This window comes from Chelonus insularis, unplaced genomic scaffold (genome assembly GCF_013357705.1).
Source record: "Chelonus insularis isolate UGA/USDA-ARS -01 unplaced genomic scaffold, ASM1335770v1 contig_35_pilon, whole genome shotgun sequence".
Lineage (NCBI taxonomy): Eukaryota > Metazoa > Arthropoda > Insecta > Hymenoptera > Braconidae > Chelonus > Chelonus insularis.
The window spans coordinates 1,501,213-1,526,555 of NW_023276524.1; the positions used below are offsets into that span (position 1 = coordinate 1,501,213).

General features: G+C 28.4%; 1 protein-coding gene across 2 annotated transcripts in view; it reads right to left on the bottom strand.

The window, feature by feature from the left end:
* The window catches only part of LOC118067077 (metabotropic glutamate receptor 3-like), a 162,191-nt gene extending 137,462 nt beyond the window's left edge, over nucleotides 1–24,729 (bottom strand). The window contains exons 1-2 of one of the 2 annotated variants that reach the window (XM_035083624.1): nucleotides 24,713–24,729; nucleotides 24,386–24,610 (exon numbers count right to left, since the gene is read on the bottom strand). The gene's annotated coding sequence lies outside the window, so the exon portion shown is untranslated. Of the gene's footprint in view, nucleotides 1–24,385 lie in introns of both variants that reach the window. The other variant, XM_035083623.1, reaches the window with a different exon arrangement.
* Between the last annotated feature and the right edge of the window lie 614 nt (nucleotides 24,730–25,343).

Below are 25,343 nucleotides of genomic sequence, written 5' to 3' on the forward strand. Positions count from 1 at the left end.
CACTTTACTTTCGGGGAAGGGTTCACACAGCTGACTGGTATCCCCTTCTCGATTTTTAAAATTCCCGTTAAAGAAAGACAAAATAACCCTACAAGCACAGCGTATGCAATTACAGTGTACCTTTGTTCTCATTTTCACCTTTTTTTTCCAAAAACAAAAAGAAATTCATCACAACGTAGCAACCTCGTGTCCTCAAATAATAAAAATTTGAAGATTGTATCAAATTATTTGGAAATTTAAATTTCATTAACAAAGTAATTTAATGTGAAGTACAGAATTTATAGCACGCTGTATAGATGTTTAATTTTTTTTAAATATTTGTATCGATTGAACCACTAATACTTGAGCTTGTTGTTAAGCTTTATTGATAATTTTATTAACTGTGTTTTAAAGCCAGTATTCACGATCTTGCAATAAAACGTTTACGGTAAATTAATCAACTTAAAAAGCCATTATAATAAAAGGACAGGAAGCAATATGTAACTTTGAGGAAGCAACTACCTTGGAGAAAATATAATTGCATGGTACTAACTTTTAAAAGATATTTCTCGTGCGACGTACATATGTCATTAGCACTTTCAAATAATTTGTGGGAAGAACGATACATTGAAGTTTGCCGAACGACAATTTTAGCAATATATTTGATTGTAAATTTTATCCAGATCGAATGTCTGGAAATTTTTAAGTTTAAAGTAAAAAAGATAAATTTTGGGGTTGCAGAGCAAAACTGCACTCATGATGGAATATGGACAGAGTAAGTGATGACTATCCGGGTGTAGTAATTGGAATTATTTCAAGCAAATGGTTCTGCACGGACACATGGAAGTTTTATGATCCAAAATCATATCTGTGAGTGTGCTTTTTATGAAAAAGTAATTAGTACTCATTCACCCAGAGACACTGATTTAATCAAAAGATAAAAATCTGTTTTGATTTCTTTATGTTACTTGAATTTTTAATCAACATTACTTTGCTCACCATATTTTTAGATTTAAGTCTCTTTATGAGAAAAATTCGATTCATTTCACCATTTACATGGACTTTCGTTGTAAAATATTTAGAATACGTTTTTTTATCCGTCGATGAAATGAAATTCTTGAAACGTTTGAAGTCAAATCGTCAATTTCCTAGCACTTTTTGATCACACATATGTATATATATATATATGTAGGTATGTAGATTTATGTCAATGAGATCAAGACATTATTGACAGGGAAATTTGCATATATTGAATTCGCAGGAAATGTGAAATTAACTAGGCCAATGACATGTAAATGTTGATTATCATGAATAATAGAAATGCACGATAAAAATTGATTCATTTTTTTTTTTTAAATTTTAAGTAATTGTAAAAAAAGTGGAACCATGAATATTTTTGGAATTGATATATTTTAATAAAATTTATAGTGACATATAGCCTGAAGGCGATTGAACAGGATCAATCGAAAAACTGAATTCAAAAAATTTGAACTGATAAATTGAAGTTGACATATCGAAAACAATCTACCAATGAACTATTTTAACGATTCACAGAAAGATAAATGCAAACAAGTAATTAATTCTCCATTGCTGTGAACGTTTAATATTCAATGTTGAATGAATCAATTATCTTGAAGTAGAACACTCGAAGAGAAGCTCGCTGCTTTATTTTTATTGGTTCAAATTTAACTCGATAGTGTAACTTTTATTTAAAATTAGCAGCGAAACCCGACGATGCGCGGGTTGAAATATATCACATTATTGAAGGTTTCAAAAATATATAAGGAACCATTTTTCAACGTAGATATTGTAAAATACGATGAAACAATGAATCGAAGTTGGACAAAAAAAGAATTAAAGCGTTTACCGAATTAATTGGTAAATCTTAATGACAGGGAAATGTCCAGTCAGCTCGAGTCTTAATTAGAAACTGAAACATAAACAAATGAGTCAAGCATTGCGAACATCGAATTCAGTCGTTTGTCAATTAATAAATAAATAGGAACATGATTTTATTTTACAATATTGCGGATTTCTATCTTAGATATTGATAGACTTACTCGGTTATTAAACATACGATGTATATACCAAAACAGTCTCGAATATTTAGATTTACGTCACTTTGATTTAGGTCTTTTAGATTAATTACAACATTCGTACATATTTTGGAACTTTATAGATCATTTCGGAAATTTTTACAACTTCCCCGAATCATTTCAATCGATTATAACAGTTTATACTCATTCTGGAACTTTCTAGAACATTTTAGGTCGATAATAACAGTTTTCCACATTTTGAAACTCCTCAGATTATTCCAAGCATTTTAAGATCTTCTCGGAAGTCTTTATGAGTTAGAAAAGTATAGAAATATATTTTTTTACATTTTTGCCACCCACTATCACTCGCTGCGATCAAACTCCTTTACTCCCACCTGGAAACCGTGGCGTATTTACCAACCCCAACGAAAAGTTGATTGGAGTAGGTAGTGATAGAGACAACCCTGTCTTTACTGACTAACATTAGCATTTTATATATATATACTTAGATTTAATTGGTTCTACGAATTTACCGCTTAATTCGAAATTCGTACTCTTGTTGTATATTCATTTTTCAATTGAATGATTTACTAAAACTTTTTCATGTCGAAAATTAGAAGAGAAAAAGTTCGCAAAACTTACAAAATATACTCAAATAAAAAACAGAATAGATCAAGGTACAATTTAGTCTACCAAACTATTAGCTTTCCGTTTAATGTCCCTAGAGATTTTATATGAGAATAGGGCCAATAGACTAGTCAATTAAGATTAAAGATATCGAGAATTTCATTAATTGCTGAATATTAAATTATTACTGGTTTATCATTGAAATAGGAGGACTCTATAACGACGAACACATGAAATATACAAAAAGTTATTTAAATGATCTATGTCTAAAACTCTAAAAAAAATTGATAAAATTTTTGAAGAAAATCGAATATACTAGTGAAGGAACGACATGACCAACACATATATACTGAGAAAAAAATTTACTTCATGAAACGAATAGTTCATCTGAACATTAACATCCAAATTTCAAATCCTCGTAAAGAAATGTTTTTTTGAAATTATGAATATTTTTATATAATCATTTTATTTAATCAACTGAATAAAATTTTATTTGTTTTCATACTCTTCATAATAATGGAAAATAGTTTTTTAACTAATCGTAACATTGAAACAAATGACAAAATATGTTTATGATAACAATATTATCAAATCGAATGAAATATTGTCTTGAGAATACTCTAAGTTTCTTTTATTGATTATAAAAGAAATTCTTTCATTTAACGAATTTTTTTTTCGTAGTATATAAGTTTGAGTACAAAGAAGGACAAAATTAATTTTTAGAAAATTTTAGTTTTTTACCGTTATATACCGTCACATTCGGATGCAAAAAATGAGTTAAGGGCAATCTTAGATATTAATCTCTTTTCCTAATAACTTAATAATGAATAAAAATACATTATTAAAAATGATAAAATAATAAACTCATTTTTCAGTCCTAAAATTTTTGAAGCCATCATTGACACACGGAGAAAAATCATGTGGTGATTTTGCATAAAAAGTTATGTCGATTTTTTAAAGTAATTTTTACATAATTTTAAGTAAAGACTACATGTTGTTTGTGTTCAAACTATTGTAGACCTAATTAAAAATTACATGTAGATTTATGTCACCTCTTTATCGCGTTATTACATTGGTTTTGTGTAATTTTGACATTGAACCAATGCTAAATTTCCTCGTCAGAAATGTTAAAGAGTTTTCAAGTTCATTTATTGAATCTGTTATGTAGAAATTACTTTCTTGTAGAGTCAGATTTACTCACAGGCAAAGTAATATAAACATATGATGACCGCAGGTTTCCTAGAATTCAGTCATCGGTTTTGTTTATTTCAGAGTTCTGTAGATTTTACTTAAGTATGAAATAAAAACAACTAATCACCTAAGTTATTGGTATGCTAAAAACGAAAAATACTCCTTCCATTTATCGATCGACAGTTTGAATTTTTAGTTGACCTGAAGCAGTGAGCCAGGACACACTATTAAAGAGCTGTAATTTATTTAGTGATTATAATTTATAGTGAATTATAGTTTATTAAGTGATCAAGTGATATTGTGAAAGATGACATCTTCAAATGGATTAACTGGAGCAGTAACTGGATTTGATGAAACTTTAACACCAAAGTGACACATCGTAACGCATTATATCAGAATAATTCTTTCTCTTGGACCGCCTGTTCGTTACTTTTCAATGCGATATGTATCAAAACATAGAGAGGGTAAAATTACTGCAAATCTTTTACATAATAGAACGAATGTTATCCACACGATAACTGTTGAAAATCAACTAAAATTTTGTTCATATATTAATGATTTAAATTTATCTGAAAGTACCGAAATTGGAATTCAAAGAAAACTTTCAAATGACGTTTACAATAAATATTTTTTAAACATAGTTCCCAAAAACTGTATAAATAAGGTGTCTTGGTTGACTGTTTCAGGAATTAAATATACAGAAAACACAGTAATTATAGTTGAAATGAATAATTTTCCTGTATTTGGAATTATCGATAGTGTGTACATGGCTAATAATAATTCATATTTCTTAGTTCATAAGTTACATCCTATTTGTTTTAATAATCACTTTTTTGCATATGGAGTGAAAAAAAGTGACGATTTGTATGTCATACTGTATAATAATCTTCCAAATGTTGAACAATGTTTATTCATTGAAAAACATGAAAAAAAATTTGTAATGACTCGTTGTGTGATTTGAAGTTTTTAATAAAAAATATTAAATGTTGAACATGATGTATTTTTTATAGTAATTTTGTTGCAATTATCCCAATAATTAAATTCTAATAATTTACTGCATATTAAATGAAATCAAAACAATATATCAAGCATTAACATAACATTCCTATGTTATTGTTACTCTCATTTCACCCTAAAAATTACTATGCAGTTTAGTAAATTCAACAATGTGCACAGTAATTTTTACAATGTGTATAGTAATTTTTTCCGTCACCCTGCAGTGTCACCAAATTACCAAAAATTTGGGGTAATTCTTACTATACATTTCTCTGCGTGTAGTATGCTAAAATTTGCTTTAGAGTAGCATTAAAGAAAATTATTTTAAATCACAAAGCAAGTTGTAATAAATTATGCAAAAATGTAAAAAACATTAACCTCTAAGTACATCGCATATCGAAAATGAAGCGGTAACTTTATGCCCCTGTTACACCTTTATAATTACTTATCTCCAGACTTGGCTGCGTTGTAAATGATGTTTTGTTGTATTATTTTGAAGTGTGCAAAAAAATAAGGCTGGTGGAGGGTTGCGCAAATAAAACTGTTATTTTTGAATACCGGAGCGTCGTTGACGGGAACTGCTATATGTTGAAAAATGCTGTCTGTGATTAAAAGTAAATTGAGTGAAATTTTCCTCCTACATAAAATATATTATACCGGTATATTATATATATTAGTAAATATTTGTATTTTCTGATTAAGTTTATAGTTTTTACTTATCTGTTTGTTTTATATTATTTCCTAGAAAAAATCTTCGTTTCTAATATTTTTCAATAAAAATACATGAAAATATGTACTTTGATATTTTTAACTATTTTTCCTTAAATGTACCCGTTATTAGGACTTAAAAACTTACAATGATACATTTTTGGCAACCTGAGGTTTTTCAAGTCAGTGATAAATTCCCCAACTTCTTGTTCAAAGTTTAAAGTCTTGTTTACTGAATTACAAATTACATGAGTTTTAGTATTTTTAGATGGAAAAAAATTCTGGCACATCCAATATGATAAATGTACTTGATAAAGTATTAGGTTAGGTATTTTAGTTGAAAATAGTATAAGGCTTTTGTGCTCTTTTCAGAAAGTAATTTATCATTTCTATCAAGAATAAAATTTAGCATGAAAATAACTTAATCGAAGAAATGCTATTTTATACCAAAATCCTTTTATAGATGATAGATTGGTATTCCTCAATTCCTGTGAGGAAGGTGAGTTCTACGTAATACGATTGATCTTTTCGATATCTCGCATTAAAAACATAATTTATTTTGAATTACTTTCGCATATAATCATACATACATAGATATAAGCTATTGATAGCATCAGAAAACATATGTTTTTACGATTAATCGAATCTTATAAATCGTAAAAAAGCTAAGAGTCGTTATAGTCTAAGGGGCTAAATCTACAGCATTTATCTTTGATGTTTCTTACAGTTATTCAGAGGACTTATTATGAAATTTATTTAATAGTGTGTCATGCTACCATATCTAAAATATGATTCATTAGATCTTTCATGAGAAAGTTATAACTGAGTATAAAGCTAAACAAAACAGTTTCTCTGATATTTTGGAAACAGTTTGACGAGTTTACTGATAGAGAGGATTAACTCGTTGGAAAGTTATCAACTTTACTTTAGATGTATATAAATATATTATTGAAGATAATGTGTAGATCAATACAGCTTAATGCAATGCGGACATTGAAAGGTTTTCTTTTTACAGAGCTTAAATACTTCATCAGGTCATTAAATAGAGTAGAAAGATGTGATAGTGTAGTTTAAATTTGAGTCATTTCAGGTACCCCAGAATACTTTACGTGGCTCGGCTCAGGTTTTCCTGATAATAAAAAATAATTAACCATGTCATTTTATACTTTTTATTATGGAATATTTTAGCTACATAATGAGATTATGACAGAACTTACTCTAATACTATTGTCATAAACCTATTTTAGATTTTATTTCTTGATTAAAGACATGTTTTGTATAGTTTAAAAACATCAATAAATGTTACCAAAGAATATAAAACATTCAATGAGTGTCTATACGTGTCATCGGATATGCTTCATTAAATTAATTTATTAAACCAATTTTTTTTTTCAAGTGAAACAATCACTTGATAATAGATATTTTTCTTTAAATTTCTGTTTCTTATATTTTTTATTATAGTACTCAAGACTATTCGTTTACTTGGTTATTTGCATTATTAATCAATTTTTGAAATAATTGATACGTGTTTGCATGTTTCTATATTCTACTGTTTATCAAAAAGCCATATCTTCTTGAAGAGAGCAATTTTAAATTTAAGAGTCGAGTTTATTTTTGTGGTCAATTCCCAAGCAGGGATGCTGAATTGATGTTATCATCCAGCCATGGCCCTAACACTAGCTAATAATGACTGAAAAATTAAAAATAAATTAAAAAAAAAAACTTCATTGGTAACTTATTTTATTCATGTTGCATTTCAATCGTTTGGAAGAACTATCAAATTAACAGATAATTCTAAGAAAGGTACTAATAGAAATAAAGTTCGTCGTCTTCTTCTATTGGGATTTAAACTTGCAACCGCTCAATTTGATAAATAGTGCCTTAACCCGCGTAGCTACTTAATGATCTCAAATTTTATGTTAAAATACATCTATTTCCTATTAATTTTTATTTGCTATTGACACTAGGCCATTGACAAATTTTTCAAATCAGGTCTTATTTCGTCGGCATATTCCAACATCAAAAAAAAATAGTCCATGTCAGGTCTTATTTTTTGGCTCGGGTTGCTATAATTCTGATGTACATTTTGAATGTTCATGATAAACTTTCGGTATCTACCTAACATCTCTTATTGGTTTGTACGATTATTTAACAATTACTATGAAGACTTTTATTTTCATAAAGTTCTATTCAAGAATTTCCGGTATAAAAGTTTACCATCAATAAATCATAATAACTTTTTACGAAAACATGAATTAATTTGCTCCGAAACAATTAAGATATGATTTCTAATTGAATGTTACATTTTGATTTATATAGGAAAAAAGTTTCCTTCTCATTTAACTTTTTATTTAATCTTCTTCAATTAACAACAAACCTAAAATAATAAATTTCTTTATTAATTTTTTCTGGAATAACTTATAATTCATCCATGATAATTCACATTAGGTGGAAAAACTGCATTTGACGTATGTCAAGAGAAAGTACTAGACGATAAAAAGTATTGAGCTAATTAGAATGGAGTTTTTTTCGCAAATCTATTCATTAATTACAAATCTTTATACGTGTATCTCTTTCTTCTTTATTTTCAGCCTTTTTCTATCCTTTGTAAAAATAATTGCATTAATTCTTCAATGCTATAAATAACGGTTTTAAAAATTTATGTATTTTAACTCTATTCAATTCTTTTGTAATTTTTCAAATTGAAGCAGAAATAGTAGACCAAACCTGACGATTTTTTAAACTCTTGACCGCAAAAAGTTATCAATTATTCTTTCGATTTTTTTTGTAGCAATCTATATTTTTTAGGCCAATAATTATATTTCAAGATATATTCTGGAAACCAGCATCACAAATCCACAATTTTTATTAAAAGAAATAGAATATTGATTTCATTCAATAGTTTCAGATTATTTTTAGTCATTCATTCATCTATGAATTTATTTGTGTGAAACAAAAGAATAATTCTTGACGGGGGAATCAGAAAGTAATCAAATTTAATTTTAGAAATTGTCATTTCATCTGGGTTTTACTTTCACATGATGATAATGGCATTGGAAAATAATCATTTCAAAATTTATAGAAGTGACAAACTTACTATTGTACGGAAATATTTGTTTACTATAAAAAATAGCTGGTTTTATTAATAATAGAATAAATCAACAAGGTTAGACGAGAATTTAATGATAATAATTACATTTAGAATTAAAGAAATTACAGAAAAACAAGAGCTAGATGAAAGAGATATTTCAATCAAATCAGCAAGTGAGGTTGACAGGCAATGTACGATGAGAGCTGAGAAGGAAGAAGTCCAACAAGGCTATAAAAGTGATGAAGTGTTGATGGAAGTTACTAATGAATGATTTTCAACTGAAAAGAAGAAAAGACATTTCTGTCAGTTATCAGTCTGACAGATCAACATTGCAGAAGGATGTTTTAGCATCGCTTCGTTACTTGGAGGCCATTTTTGAGAATGTACAGCAATAGGAGATTGATCTACATGGGGATGTCTGTAGAAGCTCTTGATCCACGTGGTGACCCTTCTAAAGAGCTATTGAAGGATTAGTCTACGTGGGGAACCTTCTGCAAAACGTGTAAGTGATGGATTTAATAAAAGATGATATTCTTACTATGAATGATGATTTCGTGAAGCAGGTTTCTTCAAATAAAAGGCTGGAAGGCAATGTTTTAGCGTGACATACAGTGAATCAGCTGTTGAGCGTCGTTGTCGCTCAACAATCGTCGATGATAGGAATTAGAAGTTGAAGGTGAGAACAGCAACCTGGATCACGTTGTGAAGAGATGTTGATCAGTTTACTAGTTGATACTGGAGGCAGCTAGTAGAAATGCTTCGAAGAGATGTCACAGAGACACCACAGGTTGAGTGAACCCAATTTACCAAAGAATATTAACGATCACCAGATGAAACAATAGCAAAATCAAGCAAAACAAAAAACACCGTGATCTTTTAAACAGAAGACGAAAAGCACTCTGTGAGAGATCCATATCGTACATGGTGTTAGAAGAAGATTATACTGGTAGAGAAAAAAGAAAGTTTATCAACATCTGTTTTACTAAGCTAGTGTTTGGTGTTGAATATCATAATTTAAGTTCTACTGAATTTGAGCTTCAAGTCATTTTAAAAAAAGAAAAGGCTTATGCAAGAGTTTAATAAAAGATGCTTTAGAACTGAGTAGCAAGAATGGTAAGCAGTTGACAATGAAGCTTGAGCGAGACATAAATAAAGAATTTATTTCAATACTTAATTCAATTTTTTCAAGTAACTCATTATTTATTAGCTGATATTAGTTAATAAACTTTAATTGATTTCTTGAATAAATTAAGAGCGATTTCCAATTTCATTTTAGTAATATAAAAACTTTTTTTTGCATGAAAATATCCTTAAGGTGTATTTCTTAAAGAACTTCATGCCCAAATAAGGAAAAAGCTTTCAATCTGAAATTTTGTTCTAAAAAAGAAAATACTAAATAACAAATATTTTTTTTTAAGTTTTTTTAGGTTTTAAATTTTCTATAAAGAATTCTTGTCTGCTTTTTCATAAATAATCTAATAGTAATTCTTATGAAAGTTGTTGGAAAATAAACTAACATTTTCCAGTACTTCTAAATATTGAATACTGGTATATAATACTACTTTAGAATACTTCTAAATATTGAATACTGGTATTCAATATTTAGAAGTACATATAAGTTATAAACTGGTAATTTATACTTTCAGTTTGTATACATTTGATAAAAAGTTGGGCATATATAATGTAATCTTTGAATTACAAATGTTACAAGCTCATGATAATATACACTGAGAAAAAAATTTACTTTATAAATCGAATAATTTATCCGAACATTAACATCGAAATTTCAAATACTCATAAAGAAATATTTCTTTGAATTTATGAATATTTTTATATAATCATTTTATTCAATCAGATGAAGAAAATTTCATTTGTTTTCATACTCTTCTGAAAATTAAAAATTAGTTTTTAAACTGATCGTAACATTGGAACAAATGACAAAATATGTTTATGATAACAATATTATCAAATCGAATGAAATATTGTCTTGAGAATACTCTAAGTTTCTTTTATTGATTATATAAGAAATTCTTTCATTTAACGAAATTTTTTTTAAATATTCAACCTCCTGTGGAAAATTATTGTAATGAGGCGGATTTTGCGAATCCCGAATTTTGACATATCTTCATGTTTCAAGGCCCCTAAAGTCGAATACAACAGTTTTCCAGCGGCCGTCGGTGTGCGTATGTACGTATATGCGTTTGGAATTATTTTTCAGTACATCAGTACAGTTAAATAGCCAAAAAATAAGATAAGCAGATCACACTAGGATAGAGTCATAAGTTTCGAGTCTCTACTAGTAGAAAATACTTTTAGCAGAAACCTCATTGATGTCGCGTCACAAGAACATAAATAGTCTGAGGAGCAGTGAGCAACAGTGGGCAGGACATTTATAGCTTTAGTTGAATCGAAAATTGAAGTACAAGTGCTCTTTTTACCAGTCGTTAATATATAAAGGTTATTAGAAAGTAAAATTTGTTCATTGAAAACATAATCTTTTTTAGACTTCTATTTATTAACTATCAAAATATTTATTAAAAAAGTATATTGTAGTACTCGAAAAACATTTTGAATAGTCTTAATATTATCAGGAAAGAATTCATACTCTCTTTAAAGATTGTGATATTACCATTTAATAATGTTCCTGATAATCATAAAATATACCTACAGAAGTACTTCTATGTCGTTTTGGAAGACATATCATTATGACTAAGTAGTATTTCTATTCGAACCATAATAGGTTACTTGAACAGCTATTGAATAACATTAACTTCAAACCATTTCTATAAATAGGAGCAAATCCTTACATTGATAAATAACTATGCCAATCTAGTCATTGTAGTCAGAATATGTACACGGAGTGAAAATTCTTAGAGTTTTTATATTGATTTTCTAGGAAAAATTGCCATGCTCTCTGGTAATCTTGGTGCAACTTATCGGCTGAGTAAAAAATATCAAAGGCAGTAGAAAAATTACTATGCCAATCTTGAAAAAATTTGTAATAATAATTTTCCCACCAGCTTCGTTAAATTTTTTGTAATAAATTTAATATTCCATAATCAAAATAATTTGTATGTATCGTACAACCACTCACTCTGAAGGAAATTGGATACATAATTTTACTGTTCGTACTTCGTAAACAAAATCTTATTTCTTTTTGTCCTAACACATCTCGAAAAATAGCGGAAATGCACGAATATTGTCCAGCTCTGTTTTTTGTGTTTATTTACATAGGACCGAGCACATACCTGATACATGTGGCGGCCAATTACCAAAGTGCAAGGGAAGAATTCTTATGCTACATTTTAAAATATATTAGATTTCAAGTAATTTTTATTTTATCCCATTAGAACAAATCTAAGAATCTCTTACAGACGAGGATGCTATAAAATTTTTTGTATGCTCTTTTACAATTTTCCCTACGCTTTTTCATATAAATTCAAACGCTATTAAAAATTACTATTCATCAATAAAGTTTTTCCTAATTTGTTTTAGAAAAGTTTCATTATTCATCAGTTGCACTCGCTTTACAGTGATGAGCATGAAAATTTTTCTATTAAATTTTTTTCTATGCAATAAGAGAAAAATTAGATATATCCTATAATTTTCATGTTCTTAATTCGAGGTGTGCGTATGAACTATAATCTAGTCTTCAAATATTCATTTAGCAAATAACTAAGGGAACAAATCCATTAGTAGCTTTAAATAATTACTTCTAGTTGAATGCTTAAAAAAAATATTTTATACAGTAATAGCCCGGACTTATGCGATAGGTGGGACTGAGCGCTATCCGCGTAAGTCGGGGTACAATTTCGCATATAAAGACATACAAAGTATGTTTAATTGGGACTGGAAACTAAATAAAACAATAATTTAGGAAATAATTAGTATCTAATTCTAGATCGCGTAACTCCGAATTCGCGTAAGTCGGGGTATTACTGTAATTTATTTGATTGTAGGATATAGAAAATTTAGAACGAAAGATGTTTGCTAACAAATAAAGATATTACTTCTACGGTAAAGGGTGGGAAACAACGTGAAAATTTTCTCTGCAATTTATGTAGCCTTCAGCTATATGCAAATTTGTTGGATAATTTAGCTGATATGTATTAATATGAAAGAATTAAAGTCTCAGAACGTTGTACACTATAGAATCAATAATTGCGGAAATTAAAGGAATGATGAGCAAACATGAATATAAACTATGTCTGACCACTGCTTGAGATCATCTACTTGAAACTTGGATTCATCCCATTGAACACTTTAAATCTTTGCTGAATTTCAGTAAGAAGTCAGTAAAACAATTGTTTACTAATAATAAAATATGAATAACAATAATAACAATCATCATCATATTTTATTTGAGACTAGCAGATCCCCGCGACTTCGTCCGTGTTATGTATAATCACGTTAGAAAAACTCAAATTTATCAAGTAGATTTCGTTTGTTATCGTTTATAACAAATTCAATTATTGTAAATAAAAGGAGTAAGTTTTTATTCATATTTCACAGTTTGTAACCTTATTTCAGTAAAATTTCGTTGCGCAAAAATGGAGTAAAATGAGAGTTTATTGATAGAGCAATCATACGTTTTTTTTATCAAGTTGGTGATCAGAGTTTTTAATTGCTATGAAGTTCTCTCACTAACAAATTATAAAGTTGGTAACAAGTTAATTTTGCTCGAGCGCGAATATACAAATAATTAAAATATTTTCTGAACAGATTCGTTTTTTTTTAATATTCCTTTTCAGTTGATATGTACAAAAAACGGTGAAATCTCATCAAGAACAGCCCCCTCCTTCTGGGCTGTACAAAAATGTGCGCCAAACATAAATAACGACAATGATGAAATTACAAAAAGTTCTTAAATCATTAAACGCCAATTATTTAAATCTACAAATCTACAACAATATTTAAAATGAATTATTTTCTTCCGTTTTTTTTTTGAAAAAAAATGTAGTACGTTTAATGTCACAATAAACATAACAACCAAAAACTTGGCATGACTGTTAAGATTTTATAGAAGCATGAAATTGTGAAAATATTTAAGCCAATCAATAAATAAAAGTTACGCCAAGTTTTTCCATACCCAAACGGAATAACATGAGTGTAATAAATGTTTATCTCTTCGTAATAAAAACTACACATCAAAAAATAGTTATCGGCTTAAGTCTAGAAGATATTATTCAAATTGATTCCATCTCTATCGTTAAAGCCTGAACCGCATAACAGTACTATTGACTTTATTTTACTTTTTCTACGTTTATGGAGAGCGATATTTCAATGCAGCTTTTAAAATTCTATTGATCGATATTTTCCTACAAGTTAGAGTTTAATTTCAACAATCTAATAATATCGATAAATATTTCTGAGTAATCAACTATTATATTGCATTTTTAAAATGTTGCTGAAAGATAAGAAACCTTCGTAATTTTACTTTATTTATCGATTCTAAGAATCCATTGACAGGCCTTTCAAAATGATTACAAAGTAATAAAAAACATCTATGGCAACAACATGTCAACCTAATCTTGCACGAATCATTGAAAAATCACTAATTGAATTGAAGAGAGTACAGAAAATTGAAGTTCGAGAAATTTTTAAGTGAAATTTTTGAAACAGGTGCTCACCAGTAAGATCCGCTCGTTACACACTGATAGAAGTATTTCTTTGTATCTAACATAATTTATTAGCAACTAATAAATATGTTATTTGAAAGAGAAATCGAATGAACATTTGTTAACAGTTAAGAAATTATTTATTAGACTAGATTGATTTGGCTCAATGAATGATTTCTTAGCTGCAAACAAATATTTATTTCTCATCTAAATACTATGATTGGGCTCGATGGTAAGGTAGAATGACGGTAAAGCATATTCAAATGTTAGGTTATGTTATGAAATAACTTTTATTTATTGAAAATTTTTAAATAAAATATAACAATTTCGTAATGATTAAAATTAATATTTTCTTTTAAACAATAGCTCGACGAGCAATTACATTATAACCGTTTAATTTCGTGTGAATTTTTAATGGTTTTATAAATATAATTTATTTATTACCTACAAATAAATCTTTATTTGTATCAAATAAATGCTGAAAAATAATTTTAATGAATTCGTTTAGTCCCACCAAATATATTCTTCTATCAGTGCAAAAAAGCGTTAGGTAGCTATCTCTTTTGCTCTACACTAAGGTTTGTAGAGAAAGTAATCCATTTACTCGCGCAGTTTATTTTTTATGTTTATAAAGTAAAACAGTGAAATCACTGAGAAACAGTGAATATTCACTGTTCGGTTTTTAGAAAGTAAGAAACCTCAATGTTTCTGATATAACTGACGTTTTTAGTTCGGATGACTTACAATTTCTTTAAGTGTACTAAAAATGGCATATACATACACGGAGAAAAAATTCCGTTAATTTTTATTTAAAAATCCATACAAAAATTACCGTGCTGCTCAAGAATGTGAGTTCAAACTTACTGAAAAGTAAAAAGTAATGATCAACATACAAAAATTATAAGTTACATAAGAAAATGTATCATTCAGTTTTTTGAAAATTACTTTGGCAGCACCAGAAAATTTAGTGTTCCACAGCACCTGAAAATTGAGTAACGTTAGCTGTGATAACTACGTTACCGACAAACAATTTTATTTAAGTTTAGTGATAATTTTTTTGGTTATATAAACAAATAAATAAATAAATTAGGTTCATTGATAATTAACTTTCTTAACTAATTTAATTCGTTGGAATAAATACGGCACGTTTTACAATACTACCCTCCTATCCCTACGATCGAGATCTTACGCAGAAAACCTGTGTCGTCGATACAACCACCCGCGGCTCTCCGAAGAGATCTTCCTTCCGCTCACGGTGGCCCGAGAAAAATCATATAAATGACTTTTGTCTCGGCCGGGACTCGAACCCGCGACCCATCGTGTGTCAAGCTGACGCTTACCCATGAGTCTACCGCGTCAATCCGTTTAAGTTTATAATAAATTGTTATGATATAACGTGTTGCCGCCAATATTAAATCGTAACGAAAAATATGAATGTCATCTTTGTTTATAGTATGGAAAAAGTAACAATAGCACTGAGGGCGTTCACACAATCAAAAACAAAAGCCGTAAGATGTACGCATGTGTACAAACCAATTTTTAACTTATTATGATGTTAGTATGCACGCTTACGTCTTAAATTGTACGTTACGGCTTATGTTTTTGATTGTGTGAACGGTCTTACAATACAAAGAAAGATTGTGTTGGACCGATAATTCGAAGATTCCCGACCCAGCACGGAAACTCTCGAGAATAGAAAAATTTATAGGAGAGCACCCGAATTTTTCCTACCACACGGTTCATAATAAATTATATACAGATTCTCATTTTTTTCTAGTCACTTACTAATTTTTGTTTAAAGTTTGAATAAAAATTAATATTTATCGAATATTACCGTGCTGCATAAGAATTTTTACTTTTACTCTTTTTAATAAATATTGAATCTATAACAAAAATTTTAAAAGGATTACTAATTTTTCTTTGAAGGTTGTCTTAATTTTTTAGGGAATTGACATTTGCGCGTGGATTGTTGTGCTGAGCACGGTAATTTTTATTGGAATTTTTTCTCCGTGTATATTAACAAACTAATTGAAGGTATTCAATGAAGTTCCGTATTTGCTATATTAATCTTTACTATAAATAACTTGAAATTTAAGTTTCTTCAACTTACTTCACAAATACTGTAGGCGAAGAAAGGGTAAAGTGAAGCACTGGGATAAAGTAAAACATTAATAAATGAATCAATAAATTAATGAATATTAATGAATTTCGATTAAGTTAGATTTTAGTAAATTAATGAATAAAAAGTTCGGGTAGAATTCCGTTTTGAATATTTTCTCCATACACTGAATATTACCAAATGAAATAAAAGCAACGACTGTTAAGTAATATTTTGATTTCAAAGAACATTAGAAATAACAAATGCAATACGAATTGTGTAATTAGAACAATGGTTAAGCCAAACGAATTGCCTTTTTGGACTTAATAAGCCAAACCAGCGCCAATAGTTGAGTAAAATTCCTAAGAATAAATGTAAATAAAGAGTCAAGGTGTGGACTAACAAGTCTAAAACATGTTTCTCTGCTTAGATCTTTAAACTGGGTACAGTCGAATCTCATTATAGTGGACCTCGTTATAATGGATCGCTGGTTATAATTGACTGGACTCTCTCGTTATAATAGACTTTCCCTATCCCCACCTAATTTTTTGTTTAGCCAATCACGTTTATGATAAGATGGCGCGTATTTTTGAAATTGTATTCCTGTAAATTTTAAGTTGTGAATGTAGATTCGTTCACATATTATAATCAAGAGGACACTAGTGTGTTTAAGCAGGAGTGGGGATGGAGGAGAAGTCCATTATAATGAATGTTGATCTGCCCGCGTGGTCAATTATAACGAGATTCGACTGTAGAGATATTGAGTAAAATTTCAAGAAAAAGTTGTAGAGAATATTATTATATATCTTTCAGGTAAAAAAACATAATTGGTTTTATATTAAACTAAGCTTGTCTCAAAGTATAACAATTTATAATAACATTAAAAATAATAATAATAGCCTAACTTAAGATAAAAACATCATATTTACACAAATTAATTTCCTTTTTTTATGATTTTTTTCTGGATAATTTCATCGATTATTTAAAATAAATTTCTTACTAATTTCAATTCTGAAAAAAGTTTCAAAAGTACTCTGATAACCTAATAAGATTCACAGTGTACTGATAAAAATAAAGCTACCTAAGATTTTTTTAAGGATATAAACTCATAAAAAATAAAAAAACCCAGCTCGGCATATACTATTTATAAAGTATATCAATATTGAAATACAGTAGGAGGTAAATATAAAATTCAAAAGAGGATCGGTATTTATGCCTCATTAATTAATAACAGTTAGATTACTTTCTATCTTCTGATCCCATTCATTAATGATATGACTTGAAAAAACGTTTTTTGTTGAGACTTCCTCGTATTTACTGTTTATAGATCCAAAAAAGTAATTATTGATACATTTGAGACTAAGATATCTAATTAATAGAAGAAGACACGAAAATATAAAAAATTAAGGATGTAGTTTAATTAAAAATCAACGATAATTTTATGTAGAAAACCTGAGAAATGACATTTTTTATATGACTAAATTTACTATCAATCTCAAAAAATTAATTTAAAGAAGAGTTTTTATGCCATACGAAACTTATTTGACTAAAAAATTATAATCCTTTTATTACCCTGCTAAACCCTATTAAAACTATCTTATGTAATTAACGTTCGATGTTCATTCTCATTGAAAGAGTCTAAAGAGCATACTTATTTTTAAACATTAAAAATTTGATGAATAGATTTATTTAATGTTTGAATTGTTAATCATCATTTCCATCCGCTATATCAACTAATAGTTCATGAATGTTATATTCTAGGCGATGTGCAATATTTGGCTGACGAAAATTTATTTCTACTACTTACAGCAATAAGTCTGAGTATTGAAATACAAATTCACTGTAAATAGGATATTTTTCGAATTTTTATTATAAACTACACACTAATAATAACAATTAGGTTTTAATGTATTAGTTTTTTTAGCAGAATAACGTAATAACAGACAATCTGCGTCAACTTTCGAATTATCTTTTTTTCTCAAGTGAAATTTTATAAATTTAGCTAAACATGAAATTGTGCATAAAAGTGTTAATTATTGACCTGTATATTACAATGCTAATAATGAATCTTATGACGTTGCAAAAATATTGACATCGATTTTTATTCCATGCACCCCAATTTTCAATTTAGAATAGTACATGAGGTGGAATCCATCCTAGGCATTGTTAATTTCAAATAACTTTGAAACTATTGATATTTAAAAAAAAAAATATTTAAACATATTCTGCAGCATTAGTTAATGTTTTTCAATACAGAATTTGAGATTTATTAAAAAAAATTCGAATGATGCATCAAGAACTCTCTTTTCTAATTATTGACCATAACTCCCTCGCTCACTCGTTCTATCTCTCAACTCTTAATTAGTATTTCAAAGTTCATCCTACCACTTTTATCTTTCTCTGTTTTCTTTCAGATTTAGAAAACTAGAGGATAGATAAACTCTTGGGTGAACGTTTAGTATGAAACTACGAATTCAAAATTATTCACACATGTATAATATTCACATGTAAAGTTTACAATCAAAAAAAAAAAAAAATGACAGTATATTAAGAAAAAAACTTTCATTATACAGAAAAATATTCATTTAATTAATGACAAGAATTTAAAATATTCGTAATGAAATATTTTATTGAGTTCAACAAGATTTTGCTTGAAAAACGTATTTTGACATTTGGTTCAAGATTATGATAAGCTAAGTACAAATGACATTGGAATAATTTTGAGAAAGTTCTTACTGTTTGGGATACTATGAATCTTAAAAAAAATGACCAATTCAATAAAACACTAATACAATACTAAGATAATCAGATAATTTTTTTTTCCATTTCATTCATTAATCCAATTTTATTTTATTCTTGTCATTTACTCCATAGAATCAGAAGATAATATAGTCTACTTGTAACTATATATGGCCTTAAATTCAAGTAAGTAAAATCCATGATATAAATTAAAACAAAAAATTATTCAGACTTAATTAAAAAATGAGTATGTAAAACATCACGCGCAATTTGAAAATGTATTTTTTACAACGGAAAACACTGACTGATCACGCCTCTAGAAAATGAAACTGCGACATTGACCTTATCTCAACGTATGGATATAGAATCCAAAATTTGCCAAATCAACGCCAATCCAATGACTAATTCGTTCAAGAGAGTAACGAAGTTCGCTATCTGGGGAGACCTTCGAGACTACGTATTTTATTCATACTAGCGTTCTCTTTATTCTATCCTGTGCTAAACGGCTTAAATTGAATTCAATTAATCGGTAAATAATTTAAACATAATAACAGTGTTGAATTGTCTAATAATTTATCAGACAATTCTGAATATTGTTTTTTTATTCATAGTATAGTCAATTTTTAAAAAAATGAGGCATAGGTGGTAAATCGTAAGTTATCTGTCAACTGATACTATTGAATACCTTTTGAACGAATAAATAAAATCAATGGGCTTCAACCAATAAAATATTATTTTTCAGAATAAATTGATTCTATATTTGCGATTATAGAAGGTTTCTAATTTTTTGGTATTGATTTTAACAAATTTAGAGTTTAATTTTATTTATAGGTTTTCTCAAATCGAACTTTCTTCAAACTTTCTTAAAATAATCTAAAAATCAAATAGAATCAATTACTCTGAGAAAACTTAATTCTCAAATTTCTTCTGTTCCTAAAAAGGCTTTTCAAGTTTTGCAGAAACTTCGTCAATACACAAAACTTCCTTTTATAGTAGATGTTTTTCCACGTTAATGAGAAAACCATGAAAAATGAAGATGAGATGAAACTGAACGTTTACTGAAGTAAACATAAATAATTGTGCACAATTGTGATTAATAAAATATTTGACAAAATGTTGGTAGAGAAATTTAAAAAATATCTGTGGTTTTGATAACCGTTATCTTTCTAGCACAACATCATAATTTAAATCTAAACATTTAGATTGCAGTGACGACAAATGTGGTTGCAGTTAGAGGTAGAATATAAACATGAGATGCAGAGTCATTAACTATTAGAAGGATTTCTCATTTCAGTAATATGAAGATGGTGGAATGAAAAAGAAAAAAACAAATGAGTATGTGTCTGAAATGAATATTTTTTAAGTAAAGTACATACTCGTCAAAAACAGCCCCCTCCTTCTGGGCTGTACAAAAATGTGCGCCAAACATAAATAAGGACAATGATGAAATTACAAAAAGTCCTAAAATCATTAAACGTCAATCATTTAAATCTACAAATCAACAATATTTAAAATGAATTATTTTCTTCCGTTTTTTTTTTGAAAAAAAATTTAGTACGTTTAATGACACAATAAACATAACAACCAAAAACTTGGCGTGACTGTTATTTATTAATTGGCTTGAATATTTTCAATATTTTCAAGTTTTTGGTAAGCCACATTTTTGTACAGCCAAGAAGGAGGGGGCTGTTTTTGAGGAGATTTCACCGTTTTTTGTACATATCAACTGAAAAGGAATATTAAAAAAAAATGAATCTGTTCAGAAAATATTTTAATTATTTGTATATTCGCGCTCGAGCAAAATTAACTTGTTACCAACTTTTTAATCTGTTAGTGAGAGAACTTCATAGCAATTAAAAACTCTGATCACCAACTTGATAAAAAAAAACGTATGATTGCTCTATCAATAAACTCTCATTTTACTCCATTTTTGCGCAACGAAATTTTTTCAATTTCGTATATTATGAATGAAGCAATGATAATACTTCATAGTATGCTTAATCGAAAGTCAACGATCGCTTTTCGAGCAAATTCTTAATTTCAGCCCATGTTTATGTTATAAGAAAAAAATTCTTAATTTAAAAATTCTAACCTGCAAAAATCATCTTATAATTTGTATAGAGACACGGCAGTGCCTCGTCGTGACGTAAGGGCTAAATGGCGGCGATTTATGCTCGGCGCACGAGACACTACCGTATCTCTTGATCTATAGGCTTAAAAATAGCACTCCACCTTACATGTAAAAACCTCCGGAAGAGTTTCAATAATAAATAAATAGTAAACCAGTTTTATACATGGAGACATTCCTGCTTACACACCCTCCACAATTTTCACATTAAAGAAAAACCGCGAATATACAGATATACTTAATGCTTGGTAAAGTTTCGCTCTCTTGGTTGACAATTTTCTTCTTATTTCTCACTCCATCAGCTTGCCTCTTATTGTTGAATGCATTTTTCATGTATGAGGAAGACGAGTCCAAGCTTTCACATGCAGAAGCTTACTGAATAGTCTTCTATTCTTGATGTTATATTACAACCTCTGGATCGTTACGTTTGATTCGTAATATTCCAGCACAATACATTTGAACAAAAAAATTACATTGCAATACGAATATTTTTATTATATCTCCAAATAAGCAAGTTGATCAGCAGGGCAACTTGAGACGAAATGATTCATGGGGCAAGACGGATTTTTTTAATTGTTGGTAACTTAATGAGTCCAAACGGATCCTGCGAAGCTGTTGATACAAAAGTTTACTGACTTCTAAGATGAAGTATCGGAAGTCTAACCTTAAACATTATCCTTTCTCCTTCTCCCTTTATGCTTTATCCTCACTTAATATTTCAATCAATCTTCGTTTACCAAATGGGAAAGAGTCACTTTTACACTGCAAATCTAATTATTTAGAAACTAAACACTTGAAGATATATGTATATCTAACTACGATTTTTAATGTCAAAAAAAAATCTGGCAACACTGGCAAATATTAATTCGGTGTAACGAGGTATGAATAATACTATCGGCAAAGTGTCTGTCTGTAATTCTGACAAAAACAAAAAAATCGTAACTAAAAAATATGAGAATAATATATTATTCTCATATTTATTGTAAAGTACAAGATTGAAAATAATTTAGTGGAGAAAAATATTATTATATATAATCAAAAATTTAATTTCTTGTTAGTTTAGATTATTTACAGAAACATGAATTTGTGTATTTCTAAGTTATGATTTTTTATAAAATAGAAATATATTTCCATTTGATACGAATTCATTAATATATATTATTAATACGTATTATTAAAATATTAATGTAAAATATAAATATTGTTAATTATATTAAAATGATAATACGAATATTAATAACGAACAAAGAGATCCTATTTATGTTTAGGCTAGAAAAATCGCTAATCGTCTAAACTTACCAAAAATAAATTTTTCAACCATACAAGTTTTATAGAAAAACATAAATTTTTCGATTCTTTAAACAATTACTTTACTTTTGGTGAAAATGACAATGAATGAATGTTTACTCCCTAATAAATTAGTTCGCTTGAATTATCGGTAACGTACCTATTTTTTTTTATTTTCATCGATGTCGAATCATTTTCTCTGTAATATATTTCAAATTTAGGCTATAATCTAAAAAGTCATAAATATTATACACATTATTAGAGTGTATATAATAGTAAACAGTATAAACAAACTATAATAGTTTTGTAAGCGTTTATCAAAAAGCTATAGTTTGTTTATGATGTTGAACATAGTAAACACTTAAGCCATAATTATAAAAAATTTTAAGCGTTTAATTAGTGAACCCTTGAATTTTTCTGGCTTTGCAGTGTCGGGAGATCACCCTTGCTCCATTAGGGTAGTTTTATTATACAGATAAAATTATAAGTAACAATTTTTGATTATAAATATTTGATTTTTAACAATCCTTTATCACGTTTAAAAATTTTGTATCATGTCAATTATACATTTTTTTAATTAAACGCCTAAAATTATTTGAATTTCGTCCAAAAAATCAAATTATAGTTTGATTATAAAAATGAGCACTGTAACCACTTCAAGTGTCCAGTTTCCAAAGATTTATTGAACATTTGTATCTGCTGTGTTCACATAGACATCCTTCTAAAAACTATTTTTGTTCCTCTAGGGACTTTGAAACGTGGTAATTTATGAAAATTTGACTCCATTGTGATAAATTTCTTTTGCTAAGTTAAAAATTTAGACACATCTCCATACTTTAAAGCTTCTAAAATTTCAGTCGGCTGTTTTTAAACAAAAATCTAATTGAAGTTTTTTATTAAATTCAATTCAGAGTCTTTTGTCTTTCAACAAATACACGCATTCACTGAAAATCTCTACACTCAGAATGCAAGCCAAACCGTACCCAGATGTTTTTTCTATTTTTTAATAGAACGAATCAACTAAATTAAATTTCGTCAGATATCTCCTTGATTTAGCTTTTAAAAATAGCTAATACATAAATTTTTCTTTCGAAGGTATTTCAATTACATAATGAATTATGATAACTTAATCCTCTTAAAAATTAAAAAAAAAAATGTTCTTCACCAGTCAAACTTGATGTGATGATATCAAAAGTTTTACGCTGAATGTTTCAATACTTTATAACTAATTATCAAGTGGAGTATCCGTTAATTTAAAAATTAATCAATTTCATATTAAATGTCATAATGATATGCGAAAATTTATTATGCAAAAAACGCAGAGAATTATATTTCGATCAAATTGACACATCAATGTTCGTTAAATATTTTCATGCTATAATTATAGTATATACTTATATGGTAATTCTAATAAAGTAATATCGAATTTTTAAATTGGTTATTCAACGAGTAGCATGGAACAAGAGTTTAAAATAATCTAACAGTTTCTAAAATTAATCGAAAAAATTTTTAATCTATCAATAATTTTCCAATAAACTCTCACTAACTTTAAGGGGTAAACTAATTATTAATTTTCCAAATTAATAAGCTTACTGATATTATTTATATTGAGTTTAAGAATTTAATATTTTTGTTAAAAAATATAGAAATGTGTGAAAGAAATAACAACAGAAACGTAGAGGGAATTGTATTTAATTCGAGTTCATCAAGAAGAACTTTAAATTATAAATTATTCCAATTAATGCAAAAGTCAAAAATATTAAAAAAAAAAATAACAAAATATGAAAGTACATGTAAAGTATTTCTCTCCCATTGCTATATATACTCTTTTGTCGAATGTATCAAATAAAACATTCTGATGCCGCGTTTATATAATTAAGTACTTACTACACTTTGCTGCAATTCTGTGATTAAATAAAGCAGTATAAGTGATATTGGTTACACATTTTACCAAGATCGTTGTTTTTACACTCTATAGTCTCATTGATCTCAATATTTTCGAAAATTTATTAATGAAAATTTTGGGTTTTGGTTTAAAAATAGTTCTTTTAATAACAACCCACTGACTCTTGTCTTTCAATTACCAGTATTGATTTATGTTATGACTTGTGACTAAAAATAAGAAGATAACATATATGCTTTGAATGCATCTCTTGTATTTTATCACGACCAAAATTATTTATAACAAGTACACGTCGCAAATATGAATGATACCTTCTCACATGATGCCGCGACGAAGACTGAATGCCAGATTGTGGCTTTCAGTTTTAGTTAAGAAACTTGTGCGCGCGCTGATACTACTCAACAACTACTACTCTGTCAGTAGTCAGCACGTTCATCTACTGATATTTTTATTTTATTTCAATATCTTACATTTTTATTACAAGATACTCAGTAAATTTTATAAACTTAATCTTAAAAAAATCATTATAAACATGTCCTAGACACACCGTGGAAAGAAAAATTTGTTCCGGAAGCATGCCGCCGGAGTTCGAAATTTTAATGCCACTGCTGAGACGGAGCGGCACAAATTTGAAATGTTCCGGCAGAATTTATTTGAAAAAAAAAAGAAATTTTTAAAATAATTTCAAATTGCTCCAATTTAAGAACGTTCCGAGATAGGAATTTTTTGGACAAATTTTTGGTAACTATTTAGAATTGGGGCTCCAGGCAATTTTCTTAGGTAGAATTAAACAATTGAAGATGGGGGAGACACGTTTCATGAAGTTCCACCGAAAAAAACAGGATTTTTAGGTATAGGTATAGCTTGAATTCGAATAATAAAGTGACGAAGAGAATGGAAGGTGCGGGGGTGGGGGTGTTAATAGGGCATAAATACTTTTGT